Raw genomic sequence first — 16,234 nt, forward strand, 5'->3', positions numbered from 1 at the left:
GAGATTTTGCTCCTTCAAGCCTCTTGTGAAGATTGCTGAAAAATGAAGACTGACTCTCAGTACTTCCAGGTAACATTGCATAGCATATATTGGAATTGTCGTGCAACATCTCAAGCAGCCAAAAATTTCTCAGCAGTCCATGTGATCCTTAGCTTTGCTTAACAGAAGGTAAACATGGAGGGAGAAGTGGGGGGGTGATGAGAGCATGGGACAGGGATCCAGTGGGTCTTTAATGGATTCCTCACTCTGCTACAGATTACCTGTGGGAGTCTGTTCCAGATGATTAATCTTTCATCATTTCTGTGTAATTAGACATTCAAGTTCTCACAGGAATTAGCTTTTGCTGTATGTGTATGTACTGCATCTCACGTGGCTGTCCCATCAGGTGAAATAAAATCCAGGCAATTTGTTGTTGCTAATTGCTGATGGTTTTAGTCAATAATTGTGAAGTGGGATTCACTGGAAGTGAAGCATAGCAGTTTTGAAAGAACTCAGCATTTAAATAAAAATAAATTTTAAAAAAAGAGAAAATAACTTAGAAAGTGATTTTGTTCTTAAAAAATCTTGTCGCTTTAACTCTACCCTGCATCTGTTCCTTGGTGTGCCACAGGTTTGCCACATGAGAAGTGGCTATGATCTCTTCCTGTCCTCCAGCCTTCTGTCATTAAAATAGGATTATTAATACTTAGAGGGGAACTAAGTGCTCTTGTAGATCCTGGGAGATGAAAGGAAGACAAATCTTCTCAGAAAGAGCAGACTAAAGCATCAGATGATATCTTCACTTTTATGAAACTTTGTGCAATTTTATAAATGTCCTAAATTCTGAGCATTTGCCCTAAACATTTGTGCATTTCTTACAATTACCCTATTTTTTAAAGGGTTTGATGTGAGCTGGCTATAATGTGAACAATACTTAGTCCTTAAGATCCAAACCATTAGTTTCTCTTAGAGATTATTTTTTTCCTGAGTGGGTTCCTAGTACAGTGGATTTTTCTTTTAGACTGGCTGGCAACTTTGGCACTCCTGTCACCCTTGTGAGACCTCACTTGCTCCTTTTAGCAGCAATCACCTCAATATTTGCAGCAGAATATCTAGGGAGAACATGGTGCTTTTGTTCCATGCTCTGAACCACAAATTCTTGCCAAACAAGTTCCGAGGCAGAGCAGCTACTTCAACACCTTAGCAATTCTGACTTCATTGAGAAAAACTATTTTGAAATTGTATCCTTGGATCAGTCTGCATCATGCCAGTGTGTAAGGCAGAGTGCCATAGAAAGTGTCCTGGTATATGCAACCAAGTTATGCCAATTAACACATTGAGAATCTGAGCAATTAGAATTACAACATAATGGAAAAAATCTAAACTATTAAATGTTTGAACACAGTATTCTTCCAGATAAACTACTTTTCAGGCTGATGGCTAAATATGTCCTTGGCTTATATGACTTTTCTAATGAGATTTTTGTGAGTGCTGTTTTTTTATCACTTTAAACTCTGTCAGGAGTTCACCATTCAAGGTTCAAGAAACCTGTGTAATTGAAATATTACCAAGAGGGGAGAAAGGTGCCCAATAGCTATTTCAATGGTGTCAAGAAGCACAAAGTTCATCACAAACTCATTTTCAGTCTCAGAAGAGAGATAGAAGCACTTTTACCAAATTCAGCAGAAACTTCTATCAACTTCTATTGATGTGGAATTGGAAAGAAGAACTGGAACAGATTTTGGTTGATCTTGTAGTTCATAACCCTCCTTCAGGCAGATGCAGCCAGTCCTGAATCACTCATGGGGAATGTTTGTGTAATCCCTTCCTACAATCCCCTAGTAAATGAGATTCCATGGCTTCCAGAAGAACCTGTTCCTGGCCTCACCATCACTACTATTGAAAATATTTTCCAAGCATCTAACATCAACTTCCATTGCTTTATTTTAGTCCACAACTTTGAATCTGTCCCCAGCAGGCTCGGAGAAAAATTCCTCCCTTTTCACAGACATCTTCCATTATTGCAATATCTCACAGTTACCCCAAATTTCTCATTAATGGAAGAGGTCCTGCCTGAGTTACCACAATTTGCTCTGTTATCATGTGTTTATAGAGCAGTGCTGTTTAAGCGTGCTGGGGTGCTTAACCCCCCAAAAAGAGAAGTGAAATGCTCTGGCTTCATCCAGCCATGAAGCTGCAGTTGATGCACAGAAACTTATCTAAAGACAGCAGATTGTGTATCTGTATCCTCAGCCTCCAGCTCAGAAAAAAAAATCCACTTTTTTTGGCTGAAATTTTCATAAAACTGTTCAACCTGGGCTTCACTGGATTAGTGTCATAGAAAATTTAAATTAACTAAGGGTTAAAGCTTGACAGTGTAGTAATCAAAATGTAGAATCTTGTTAGGCAATGTTAACAAAGCTGTCATTACTTCTGCTTGATTTATGTAGCTCTTTGACAATGTGTATCCAGGCAAATGGGGGGATAGTAGTCTCTGCACTTCAGTAATTCCCTTCACCTTCTGCTTTTTCTTTAATTATTCTTGAAATGTTCATATCAGATAAACAAAAAACCAGCAAAATGCACTTTTGTTTTAGGACTTTGGCCTTGAATCTCTGATAGCATGACTATGAGTCACACAAATGTAAAATACATGTTTTTGTGAATAATGAGTCAGTAAAATATTTTCTGGTGGTGTTACAGACATCTTGGGGAGCTTTACTGGCTGTAATTTAACCTCGAAATTATTTTAAACATAAATTAGATTCTGCTATTGTTCTATAACATTTAGTATATAACAGTTGTATTATGTAACTTGTGAAAGCTATAATCTTTATGCTTCTCTATAGCTTTGGAGGAAAACCAAAAAGGCTCAATTGGAACAAAGGTTCTTAAGCTGTAGGTTTTGTTTTCTCTTGGCTTTAGATCCTCTATCACTTTCCTCTCATTCATGACGATTCTTGCTTGCACATCTACAAAGCTTTTAGCATTCACAGCAAATACATTGAGTGGAACACTTAAAATATACTAATAAAAGGGAAATTTATATATTTATATTTTTCATATATTTACATCTGTAAGAGGATACAACCACTCAAGGATTAATTTACATACAGTGCATAAGAGATTTGTTTGAAGTGATGCAGGTCTATTTTCACTTAAGACAGGAGCTTTCTAACTACAGTCTTAATCACTGCCTACAGCATTTTTTTTCTCAACAGGGAAGTCAGCATCTACCTACATCTCTGAGCTCCAGGAGTCATTGAGGGTTGCAGGTGGATGAAACCAGGTCCTATTTCTCCCATTCTGAGTGTGCCCACAGGTATAATATAATAACACCTCTGCATGTTTCAAATACAACATTTTGTTACATAGGAAGCTCATTGCAAAAGCAGAGTAAAAACTATATCCTATATAAAACTATATCCTATAGTAAAAGCTATATCCTATCCATGTGCAGACTGGGCAATTTGCCTCCTCTTTAAACTCTTTTCCTTCCTTCCAGATTCCATACAGGCTGTTACAGATGAGCATAACCACATCCTTTTCAACCAATCACTCCTTTTTCATTTTCTTTCCTCTCTTTTTAATGGATGAAGACAATGCTTATTCTGAGCACAAATACAAATGTAAGCTGCAGAATGTTTGCCATTATAGGCAAACTTACAGGAAAGTAAATTTATTTGCTGTTAAACCACAAAGTGGGAACTCTATCATCATGTACATTTTAGTGATTAAATTAACCCACTTCTTAATCCTAAATCTCCAAGTAAAATAAAGTTCATTATCAGATAATTCTTGTCTGGTGAAACTGTTGTGGGTCTGACAATGTCTGATGTGTGGTAAACACAGAAATACAGTTTCTTTCTAACATGTGGATTTTGTTTTTTGGGCTTTTGTTTGTTTATCTTGTTTTTCTCAATATGGTATGTTTTAAAAGAGATTTAAGGAGGATTTAGCTGGTTTGTCAATCCCAGTGGAGAGGCCCAGAGAACCTAACTTTAGTCTCAGGATGGATTGTGGTGGTGCACTCCCCTGCTCTCCCAGGCCTCGCTATGATCTGAGAACCATTTCATGTAGGGCTGCCTACATGATATCTTCCCTGATCAGTGCCCTGTATGAACTCAGGTCAGCAAAAGATTCCTCTACCACCACTAACCTTCCAAGATCTGATGGGAAAGTAAATGCTTACTCACTGTTTGCTGCTTTTTTTCTGGGTTTTTTTTGAGTAATGTGTGCATAATGCCACTATACAGAGATCTAGAAATCAGTTTAAAATGTTTTGTTGAGTCACTCTGCTTTTCAGACTAAGGCTGTAGTATCATGAACATTTTAATTCACTATAACTCAGCCATGCTGTTCTACCAGCCCAAATTGCCTCATCCTGTTCCTGCTCCAACCCTACAGGAAGCTGATCTAGGTTAACCTTGAACTGGGAAATACATAATGAGTTCATAACAGGGATCATTCCTTTGGTCTTCCTCAAGCAGCTACCTCAGTGTTTGTGCTGGGACAGGAGGGCCCGGCGCAGGGAGCTGCAGGATGGCAGGAGAGAGAATCTGGATGGCAGTGTCTGCCTCCATGGGTTTACACTGCCTGTGCTTCTGTGGTGCTCAAGAAGAATTTTAAGAGGACAGTTCCTCAGCTGGAATGTACTTCCTTTCCTAAAATAGGCTGATTTTTCTGCAGAACTACCCTGGGCAGTTACATAGGCTCATGGCTCCTACGGGTGTCAGCAGCTTTTCCCCAGAACTATGGCAATGATACAAAGACATACCTTAATCACCCAATTTAGGAAAAAATTCCCAAATTAACTTTTGCCTAAGAAAACAGGGTTTTAATTCTACTTATTAAATAAAAGTAGGGCCTGTGAAAAGGACTCTTAGCATAAGAACATAAAAATACATTATAAAATTCAGCACTTTATTTTTATGATTTCCATAAAGTCCATGATATAAAAATGTTGGCCTACTAAATTAATTTTCATCAGGCTTCATTGCACAGTCTGTTCTCCTGATGTTTCCCAGAGACAGCTGCTTGAAGTTTTTGATTTAAATCATTAAATGCTTGATTTATAGCTCATGCTTCCGGAGCCCTAGCACTTTTCCAACTCATAATGCAGTGTATTCTTATCCCAATCATGTTACTGTTTAAATATATTTGGATGGCGGGGGATTAAAGTGAACCAGCCTGTTCATTTTCTTACAAAGGAGCAAGATTATTTATCTGAGAGTTGCTCAGGCACAGAACATAAGTCAGAACAGCCTTGTTAGCAAGTTGGAGGGAAACTTAGCTGCTCCATTGATGTTTGAATATCATCAGCTGAATATCATCTAAAATGTATTCCCTTTGGATAAAATCCATATCTGCACTGGGAATAGTTGATTATTTGGATGTTGTAATACATTTAACTTCTTTTTATCTTTCATGAAACTAGACAGAAAGAGGTTGATGTATCCAAGCTAGGAAAACATGTTGCACAGGGTCGAAGGACATGCTTTAAGAATATTCAATAACTTCTAGCTCCTGCTCTGAGTAACTGCTCACCTTTGATTTTTGTTTAAAACTGTAGAGAATTTTGTGTCTTCTTTTATTATTGCGAAGAAAAATATCCAAAGCTTTGATATCAAAATCTGTACTGGACTCACTGACCTATTAGAAGGACCCTTACATCAGATATAAAATTATAATAAACTTTATATATTAGAAAGCAAGAAGCATGTAAAGACAGTATTTTTAATGTTATTTCTATCATGATAGACTGAATCCAGACCTATTTGAGTCAGCCCCCAGTGCAGCTGAGAGCAGCTGATGTTTCCTTGAGTAACTTAGATTAAGAAAATTTTTCTGACTACTGACCAACTCAAAGCAATAAATCTCCTGGATTTGCCAGATTTTTTGTTAGAGTTTTGTATTTCCAACAATCTTCTTATAAGCAGGAGAACAGTGGGCATAACCACATATAAAAATCACACATAAAACCCCACTTCTCTGTCCCAGTGTATTTGTGATATTTTGTACCAATTTCTGTGAATATTTCAACACTGGAGCATTGCAGTGACAAGCAGGCAAAAGGGAATACTGGTGCAAAGTCTATTTAAAACTGGAATGCTTAGAAATTTGCCGAAAGCAAGTATCAAATTGTTCACAGATGGAAGTTGGTGGTGTTCTTGCAAGTCTCTTCTCATTGTTTTCCATTTTCAGAAACCAGGACTTAATACAGTGGTGCAACTTTAAAGAGAACATACAAAGAGTAGGATAAATCATGCTGACTCTCTCCCCCCAGCAAACATCACTTCTTTAGCCAGCTGAAAGACTCCAATATTCTGTTTATGTTTGACATCGATCATTTATTTTGATTTACAAAGAACAAGGGAATTATGGGTGCTGACAGGAAAACTGTGGGAATTATGCTGGAGTGATTTTGGATGTTATGAGTCAGGGTTACTGCCCCATCACTTTGCCAGATGTTACCGGCCCCTTTGGCTAAAGCAGCAGCAGTTAACTCTGTGCTTCAGCTGAACTGCTGTGCTTCATAGCCTGGTGTGTTAACCTCCCTTTGATTTCATTCTTTTTCACTGATTTATATGATTCAGTTCACCCCATTTACAGGATGAATAGGATTCAGTTTCATCCAAGAGGGGTTCAGGTCATCCAGACTGCACCACTGTGAACCAAAACACAGAAAATGGGAACTCTTGGGCAATTTGCTTTGAGGGCACCTATAACCCTGACTACAGCTGTGATGGAGACTCACACCCAGCAGGTAACAATAAATAATATGCAGCAACATTGAAGAGAAATGGATGAAATACATGAGCTACCAGAGATAACATAACAAAACTGGATATTTTTCCTTACACAACAGAAGGGATAAACATTTTTTAAAATTCTCCTTTCAGGCCTTTTCTACGAGATACTACTTTCATTTTCCAGTGGTTGTTATCACAGAATCATACAACAGCCCAGATTGGAAGGACAATCTGGTCCAAGCTGTTGTGAGAAAGGAAGCCTAGAGGAGATTATGTAGTAGCCTGCACACCCATATCTTGAAAAACTCAAGGGATGAGCACTTCACTACATGCCTGGAGAGGCTGAATGCTGTTTGCTGTAGTTTCCAGACTGATTTAGGGAGTAAGCATCTTACACTGAAATACATATGGGAAACCAGAAATGCTGGGAAATGGCAGTGATTAGCAAATAAAGATGAGTGTGGAGAGAAACCAGGTCTTGATGCTTTGGCCAGGCCATACTGCTGTACTCATAAAACAAACAAATCAGCTTTTAGCTGGATGCATTTAGTTTCCAACTGGAAGTGTCATTAATTCTCTAAAATCATTCTTGTCTTTCTATTTATTAATTTACTATGAGAAAAACATGGAAACTGTTGCATGGTACCATCTGGCTTTCCTTAAAAGTATAGCACCATGAAAGGGAGGTGGCCTTTACTATGGATTAGCAAGAAAGCTGGGACTGCTTCTTCTTTTATTAATGGAAATTTATAGTAATATTTTACTTTCACTTGTTTGTCACAGCATCTAAGCTGTGCATGAGAGACCCTGTCTACTGGCTAAGATACTTCACAGCAACCAGCTTTGGTGAGCAAGGTGTGGTCTCTTTGACTGAAGGCTGGAAATCTTTCTCTGCTCTCAAAAATGTTGTGGGTTTTATAGCATACTTAGATAATGTTGTGTTTACTTCATACTTCTTTCTTTTCTGCTGAAAGTCCCAGGTAACTACTGGGAGGTTTGAATTATTTTTAGGATGACAAGTAGAATATTTTCGACTTTCCCTTTTGAGTCCTTTCTTGTCACTCAAAAATTCACACCAAAATTTTCAGCCATTCTCTTTCCTAAAGCCATGGTAAACAAGTTTCTTTTTTTTCTTTCCCATTTGTTCTTTTTCTTCTTTAAAAAAAAAAAAAAAAAAAAAAAATCCTCCAAACCAACCAAAAAAATTCCCCAGATTTTGCGTCAAATCGGGATTTCAGGTTGATTTGAAGATTCCATAATCTTCACATATATGTACTTATCAAACTTTTTATTGTATTGTTTTCTGAATTAGAGAACTTAATTTCCATTCCAAGAAGACATATATTTAAGACATGATCAATCAAATAATTTCCCCTGACATTACATTTAAAATGAAATGCCCAGAGGTCTTCTGCTGATTGCCTGAAGAATGTGACAGTCCTTGTTGGCATTTTCAACTAATTTTACAGTGGGTACCAAGAATAACGGCACCTCTTTTTCTTCTCTTGCTTCAGATTCAGAGCTGGGAAAATCAGCTCTGACTGAGAAATATCTGTTGGCTGAAGGGAGCTATTGGAGCTCTAGCTGCATATGGTGAGTTTGGTCTGCAGAATGGAGCTCTCTGTGTCTTTCAAAGGGGTCAGGACTAAGACAAGTCATTCCATAGCCTTTTTTTTACAGGCTACCTGCCAGGAAGTGAATTTAATTCCTACAAATCCTAATAGTAACAGCACCAACAACAATAAGAAAATCTGCACATTATGTCAATGTCATATGCTACTGTTGTTCCCAAAATATCTCAGAATGGCTGCTTTTCAACTGATTCCTCTTGTCCTCTTTCATCAGCATCATCCCTTCTGCTTTTCCTGACAGAACTTGAGAGTTTACCAAAGTTTTACAAGCTGACTGCATTTGAGGTTTCTGCTCTGGAAATACCCAGTTGCTCATCACTCCTAAGAAATCTTCATATCTTTTTTATGCTACTACAGTCACTTGGAGCCAGAGTTCCCATGTAATAGGGGAGTTCCAGAGAGAAGTGCCACTGAGGGTGTATTTTAGCCAGAATTGTAGATCCACACCTGTGCATTTACCTATGAGTGTGAGTCTCAGGCCCAGTTCACAAGCTAAACTGAGAAATTCACATATTCAAGGACTTTGAAAAAGCCAGGTTCTCCTTTTCCTTAAAAATAACCACTTCTGGTTTGCACAGAGGGCTTTACTGGATTGAGAGTTTCACTTCTGTTTCCTTCAGTTTCTTTAGAGGGAAACTGCTGCTGATCATCACTTTTCAGCAGTTTTCTCTAATTTCAGTGTAGCAGACCGGGAATAGAGGAAACCACCCTGGTGCTACTACTGCCATCTCCGGGGTCAGCAGAGGGAAGGGATGCAGCTCAGAATGTTTTCTTAAAGGATGTGCCCAGCATGGTGAGCTTGCCACCTCTTAGCTCTGGTACAAGGAAATTCCATACTGTTTTGTCTTGCCAGAACCACAATTTTCTCAGCGTTTCAAGCAAAAAACTGGTTGCTAAAGTTGATTTTGGCAAAAAGACGAAATCCATAAAACTGTCAGCTCTGCCGGTGTCAGAGGTGGGACCGTGTGCCAGCCCTGCTGGCACGGTGCCCTCCTGCCTCTGCCCCTTCCCTCTGGCAGGCTCACTGCATCATCCTGAACTTCCCCGAGCTCCCGCCAGGAAATGTGCTCATTCCAGCGTCTGGATCGCTGCGGCACTGACTCGTCCTGCTGGCATCTCCCTTCTGCACCAAAATGTTGCAACGAGATGGCAAAACAACCCCACATCCTTTTAGAAGTTGTATTGTTCTAGCCTCCTCCTTTGCACACTGTTGACACTGTTCACACAGTTAAAGAATTTTGCCTCTTTTGGGTCATTCTGACGGACTTTTCTAGGTGTCTGTTTTTGGGATTTTTTTTTTTTTTTTTTTTTTTAAGGAAGGAACTAGATACATATAAACAGAAAGTTAGCAAATCATAACATAAATACCTCTCCCTCCCTCCTACTAAGCCATTGCTTTCCTGACTGAAACCGGTGCTTTGTGATTCTTCACATTATTCTTTTAATGTCATGACCTGTGTGTCAAAGTGAGAGGTTGCTTGTGGATTTTTCTTGTCTTTGAAAGCAATACTTTCTCCAGAGACAAAGAAGCTCTTTTACAACACTTTTAGCAATTGCCATGAGGTGGGAGCTACAAATTGGGCAAGCCTGGGCAGTTGCATGCTGACTTTTTTCATTCCTCATGTCCCACAAGTATTCCTCTTTCAACAAGGCTTCTGTGTAACTGAAAAGGAACTTTTTTGTTTCCTTGATTTAGTTATATTATGTTTTAAAATTTCTCCTTTGGCTCCATTTCCCTCTGGAAGCTGCTCTGGCCATAAAAATTATCAAATAACCCTTTTAAATTTTAAAATTGAGAATTTGTATTGTTCCTCTATCCCTATCAACAAAAAAAGGACAGATTTACTTTATTTCATTTGCATTTTCAAAGCCTTCGCAAGCTGTTTTCCACAATAGACCAGTCATAGCTTTGCACCTCAGAAATGAAAAAGTGGGCAGATCTGGCCCTTGAAAAAAAGCCTTTTCCAGCTTTTTGTAAACATTAATGACCTATTCATAAAGAAAAGGGCAAAAGTTTCACACAAAGAGATATTAAAACATTGAGACACTTGTAAAGTCTGTTGGAGAAATAAATGATGGCTTTGAGCAGACACTTAGGGAAAGAGAAAACAGGGCTACAAATATTCCAGATATAATCTTTTGATGGGATTAGGAAATTTCCATCAACGTTTTGGTGATTTTTGTGTGTATATATATTATGTGAAAGAAGAATAGCTGTACCACATCAAACAGCAAAATTGTCCATGTACCTAAATATTCTGCCTCCAACACTGCCAGTAGTGGTCATTTTTGGAAGAGTGTCCAAACAGAGCAGGAATACAGTGATACTTCCCTGGAACAGGGTGCCATTTCCAGGGCTGTTTCAAAACAGGGTGCTGTTTTGTTGCAACAGCAACACTGCCTGGGCCACCAGCATGTCTTTTCAATTCTTGCAGGCATATATCCAGCTGTGTTTTGACCTTGTATATACTACAGTGTCCTGTGGCAGGAGGTTTCACAGTTTAACAACTAGCTGTGAAAAAAAAAACCCAACCTAGTACCTGCTCATGTTTGTTTTGAATATATGACCTATTATAATCAGCTAATGTCCTCCTTTGCAATCTTCTCTTGGGAGGAACAGTGATATGTAATTCCTTATTTCCTATTCACCTTTTCCATTCTACTTTTAGTTCATTTTTCAGTCTTCTGTCATGACACTTTTTAGTAAGTTTTCCAAGACTGAGGATTCCTTATGTCTACAGCCGCTCATTCTATCAAAACTGTTTGGTGTCTTTGATCTTTCTTTTTAGAACACTATCATTTAGGTTTGAAAAGACCCTAAAGATCATAAAATCCAATAGTTTTTGTGCTCTCTCTATCATTCTGATTCTTCCATATGGTTGCGTAGAAGAAATGGGCTTATATCCTTTCACCTTAAAAATATACTGGTGAGTTTATAATACCAGTGGAAACCTGATGAAGAGAAATCTCTGACAGTTACTGCTATTTTAGGCCAACATTCAGAAAAGTGCTGTGTGCTGTTGCCTTCTGTGCAGGACAGATGTTAATCGTGTAACTTCATGTAATACTGGAAGGTTCTTGTCTCAGATCCAGACAAGCATTCAGTTTTCCAACTCCTGTTTGGGCTTCTAACACCTGATTTAATGGAAAGCTGAATACTTGGTTAGATGTGGTTACCATATGGACCTCAAATGAGCTAAGCCTTTGGTGTGTACTGATGGGGTTTGAGCTTGTCAGATCAAGGCATCAGCTTTTCAGAGGTGTTATGACAAAGAAGCCCAAACTGAGACTATCAGGGATTACGGGAAACACTTTTATCCAGGATGATACACATAGATGTTCATTCAGGATAGCTTTGCTCTTTCTGAAGTAAATTGTTTAAATTTTCACTTCCTTGGGCACAGAGATGTTACCAGAAGAATGGATTCTGTGGGAGTGCTAAGCAATCTGTACAAATGCTCTACTGTCTTATCCAATATGGCACTCTGAAGTATAGAAAAATGGAATACATGAGATTTATGTCTTTATGCAAACAAAAAGAAAAAAGGCTCAATTCATTATTACATTTCTTGGAAGAGGCCAGGCTTAGTGACTACATTTTCCTGTTAGAGGAAAGGAGCAGCAGAGGACACTTATCATTCCCAGCAGCTGAGTTATGGTTATCATTCAGTGCTCCACAAACAACCCCCCTGTGATTACTATGTATTTTAAATCACCTGACAGGTACAGTGCCTTGTGCAACCAAGGCATGATTTTTGTCTGATTCAACATTTCTCTTTAGTGGGAATTCTTGAATTCATATGTGGGCAAAGTCTGTGTGATCCTTCCTTCTGGCAATTCACTCTCTAAGATAATCATTGCACATAAAGGTCCTGTGTTCATTTCTGTTACAAAAAGAAAAGAAACGAAACAGAAACATCAAACGCACCACTTCTTTTCCTCTAGGTTCCAGCTTTCCACTTGGAACCCCGCCTTGCTCCATTCATCTGCTTCTACCAGTACATACTGGATGAGTGTCTCTTTACACAGTGTGTAATTCAAATTTATGAATGCAGTTTGTGTAAATTGGACATTGCTGAATTTCCAGATACGATGATTCAGCCCTAGAGAATTTGCTTTCTCTTTTCCATAATTTGAAATGCCATGCCCTGTAAGTAGTCTGCTTAAACACTGCTGCTGGAAAGCATGAAGCAAAGCAAACAGGCACTCACAGTTCAAAATGGTGTTGTCAGCATGGGAAATTTCATTATCACCTTCCCTTCCTTTAATTAGCTGTATTCCTAGAGTTTGATTAGAATAACTAAATGACTAAGGGGCCATAACTAGACCTGAATTAGTGATGGAATACAGTACCCAAAGGCAAATGGGTTACATCTGCTATTGTGCTGTGCAGAAAAATGAGTCAAGTGTTTTGTTACCTGAGGTAAGGTTATATGTGCAAGGTCAGAAGAGTTATCAAGGTTGATTATCCACTGATGAGACAAATCTCAAATTCACACTGAATAGACCCTTCCTGTGAATGACTCTAGGCAGAGAATTTCTTCATAAACCATGAAAGCCAAAGATTGAAAACTAATTTCAAATCTTGCCAAATTACTTGCTGCTCTCTGGGAGAGGTAGGGAAGGACTGAAGAGAGAAAATGAGGACAGAATGAAAAAAGAAAAATCCCTGATGTGGCATGTTTCATGTATTGCAACACAGCTTGATGCAGCCAATTGTTGGAAGTGCAAATCGCTCCATGACCTCAGGTCTAAAGCATACAGCTCTGCTGCAGAGAGGAATGGCAGGCTTTCTGACCTGACCACATTCTAATAAATGCTCTAGTAAACAAAGAGGTGCTCTGGCTTTCTTAAAAAACTGCAGGCAAAAAAGGTAAACTGTGAAGTAATGCCAACATGTTGTAAGAATCATGTAAAGAGAGTATGTGGATGGAGGCCATCATAACATTTATAACCACAAAGTCATTTGCTTTCAGAAACAGCTGAGGTGGAAAGAGTTTATGAGGCAGATTTGCCTGAGGCAGTGAGTAATCCTGTCCTCTGTGAGGGGCCTGACTTAGCCCAGCCTCAGCAGCTGGTGGCAGCCAGCTGGAAATGTGTGGCATCCACTGTGTGTCCTCATAGCTGCCCTCGGATGGTGCAGCCCTCACCCAGCAGCAGCTGGCACTCAGCTGAGCTCCCACACACGCCCAGCACATGGGGCTGTACACACTCCAGAGGGTAACATTGGTTTGTGCTGCAGCCATAACCACACACCTGATGCTGCAGGCAGGGTGGACTTGAATGCTGCTCAAAAGATGATGACAAACTGCTAGATGTGTGTGCACCTTTCCCTACCTCAATCTGAATTCCTAATCAAAGTGTAAATTAGTTTCCTGTAGATTTCTCATTTACTTTCTATTACAATATAAGAAAGACATTATAAAGAATAACTCTCCAGCAATTTTATCCCCTCCACAGTTATATTATCTACCACTTTATTAAAAGTGTGGTAGTACTGAGCTCATTTTTCATGTTGATCTGACTGACTCCATTTCTTATGTTCATCTGGAATTGAATCATGAGGTCCTAAATACACTACAATTTAACTTTACTTTTTGATAATGCATGGACATCTACTGTATGCACTGAGTACATTAAACACTTCATAAAATTGAAGATTAGTGGTTGGAATGGAACTTGTGTAATGGTTTTCTTGCTCTTACTATTTTAGGTAATATGTTTAGTTCATTTTATATCAATCTTGAGAGTTATAGCTATCCTAACACCTTAAAAAATTCTGACATCTGAGGTTTGGGGAACACATGGCATAAATCAATATTTCTGTACTTTTTTCTTACTTCTTGGGTTTTGGTGGGGTTTTGTTTGGTCAGTTGGTTTGGTTTTGTTTATTCTTTCTTTTTTTTGTTTTGTTTTTGTATTTTCATCACAGGCTCTTTGAAGGTGACAGGCCAGTAAAGAAATTTTATGCCCCACTTAAAACAGGCAATGATAACAAAGTTTTGACACTTAGGATTTAGAATCGAATTAGATTTCAGAAAATGTGTAGACACTGTTATCATGACTGGCTCACAGATTTTTATGCTCATTAAAAAGAGAAACCATAATATGCATAAATATACTTCTTTCTATATATTTTTGCAAGTGTAAAGACTGCTTTGCATAAAAAGAGCAGGTACAGTGACATTCTTTCAGGAGACCAACACTGGGTGCCAGTTAAAGATGTGGAAACTTGCCATGGGCTCTGCAGCCCAGGGCTTGGCTTCTGTTTTCCCATTGTTTGCTCTGCTCGTGTCAAGGCTTATTTCAAGAAAGGCGATGGCAAAACTCCCACTGACTGTGAGGAAAGTGAGGTTTGGCCCTTGGTGAGCAATAAAAGCTCTGTGAAGGCCGAGGGTGGGAGCTCATGGGGCTCCTGTGGGGCTGACATTCACTGCCAAGGCTCACTCACACCCACCCCTGCACACCCCTGCAAGCTTCCACATTTACTGGGCTGTGTGGAAAAACCCCCACATCACACTGCACGGTGTACTCAGTCACAGATGAACTTTGAATCACTCTAGCTCGTGGATTCAAAAAGAGCAGCCTTGCTGTCATTGTATAAAACAAATAAACTTTTAGTTTCTTTTGTCTTGTTTTTGTACCTGACTATTGGGAAGACTTCATAATTGTTCTTTTGTTGGTGGAGTCATCTGCAAAAGAGGAAATGAGCCCTTCTTTCTGAATAGTGCTCCAAGATTAGGCATCTCTATCCCTTTCAGGTTGTGGGAAGTGCTGTAGGGAAGATCTCCCTTGTCCTTATTTGGTGCTCCGCTCTTTGAGGCTGACACAGCCCTCCTGGAACCTTTTCCATCTCCCTAGGCTTGGAAAAGAGGAAAGATGGAGAGCTGAAGCACAGTATAGTATATGTCCAGGTATAGACAGGTCGGCCTCTCTCTGGAACTGCAGTTTCTGTACCCCTCATCTCTCCGCTGCACAGAGATTTTGTTCCCTTGACACAGAGTCAGTGTCTGCCACTGAGTCCCCCCATTTGTTTTCCAGCTGTTCTTTAACACTCCTAATATTTCACTAGTAGTGAATATTAATGTTTCACTCTTGTACCTGATAAGTTCTGGAACACACAGGGGAGATATACATGGGTTTAATTAAATTAATTTGTAATGTTTGAAATTCAGTTTAAGTCACCAGGAGAAAAAAATGTTATGGCACGGACAAATGATATTCAAACATCACCATAGTGTGATACATTCCACTGGTGTTGACGTCTCCTAGCTTGCAAGGTGAAGAGCAGATAAATCAATCAATACTTGGTTTAAACCTACTGTGGTGCCAATACTGTAGAAAGACCGATGCTTGATGAAGAAATTCCATTATGGCTTTCCATGCTTTCCACACTTGCTTTCATTGTTTACACAAGAAAAGAAGACCTCTGCCTCTCCAGCTTGTTTGAAAATAACAGTTTATATTATAAAACTTTTGTAAATGTTCAACTGAGGGAGGCAATACTATGTAACAATACTTTTTTTTAAAGCAGATAAGTGTGGAATAGCTGGTGTAAGGATGAAAAAGCTGTTTTTTGCTAGTTGTGTGATTGATCTTGATCCTCTCAATGTAATTGATCTGCCTATTTGGTTGATACATAACAAATTATTTAGATTTTGATATTTTCTTTTGATTCTTCATGGATCTGGCATTTAAACCTTAGCATGCATGTTCTATTTGTGTCAAAATCTTCAAAATAGATGCCATTGACATATGCAGCTTATAGGGACAACTTCAGTTTCCAGCCAGGACAGAAGATCTGGTAATGTTGAATACTCTTTAAGATATAAGTCATTATAGCTCTTAGAGCTCCTGACAGAAAACCTGCAA

This window comes from Sylvia atricapilla, chromosome 1 (genome assembly GCF_009819655.1).
Source record: "Sylvia atricapilla isolate bSylAtr1 chromosome 1, bSylAtr1.pri, whole genome shotgun sequence".
NCBI classification, from domain to species: Eukaryota; Metazoa; Chordata; class Aves; order Passeriformes; family Sylviidae; genus Sylvia; species Sylvia atricapilla.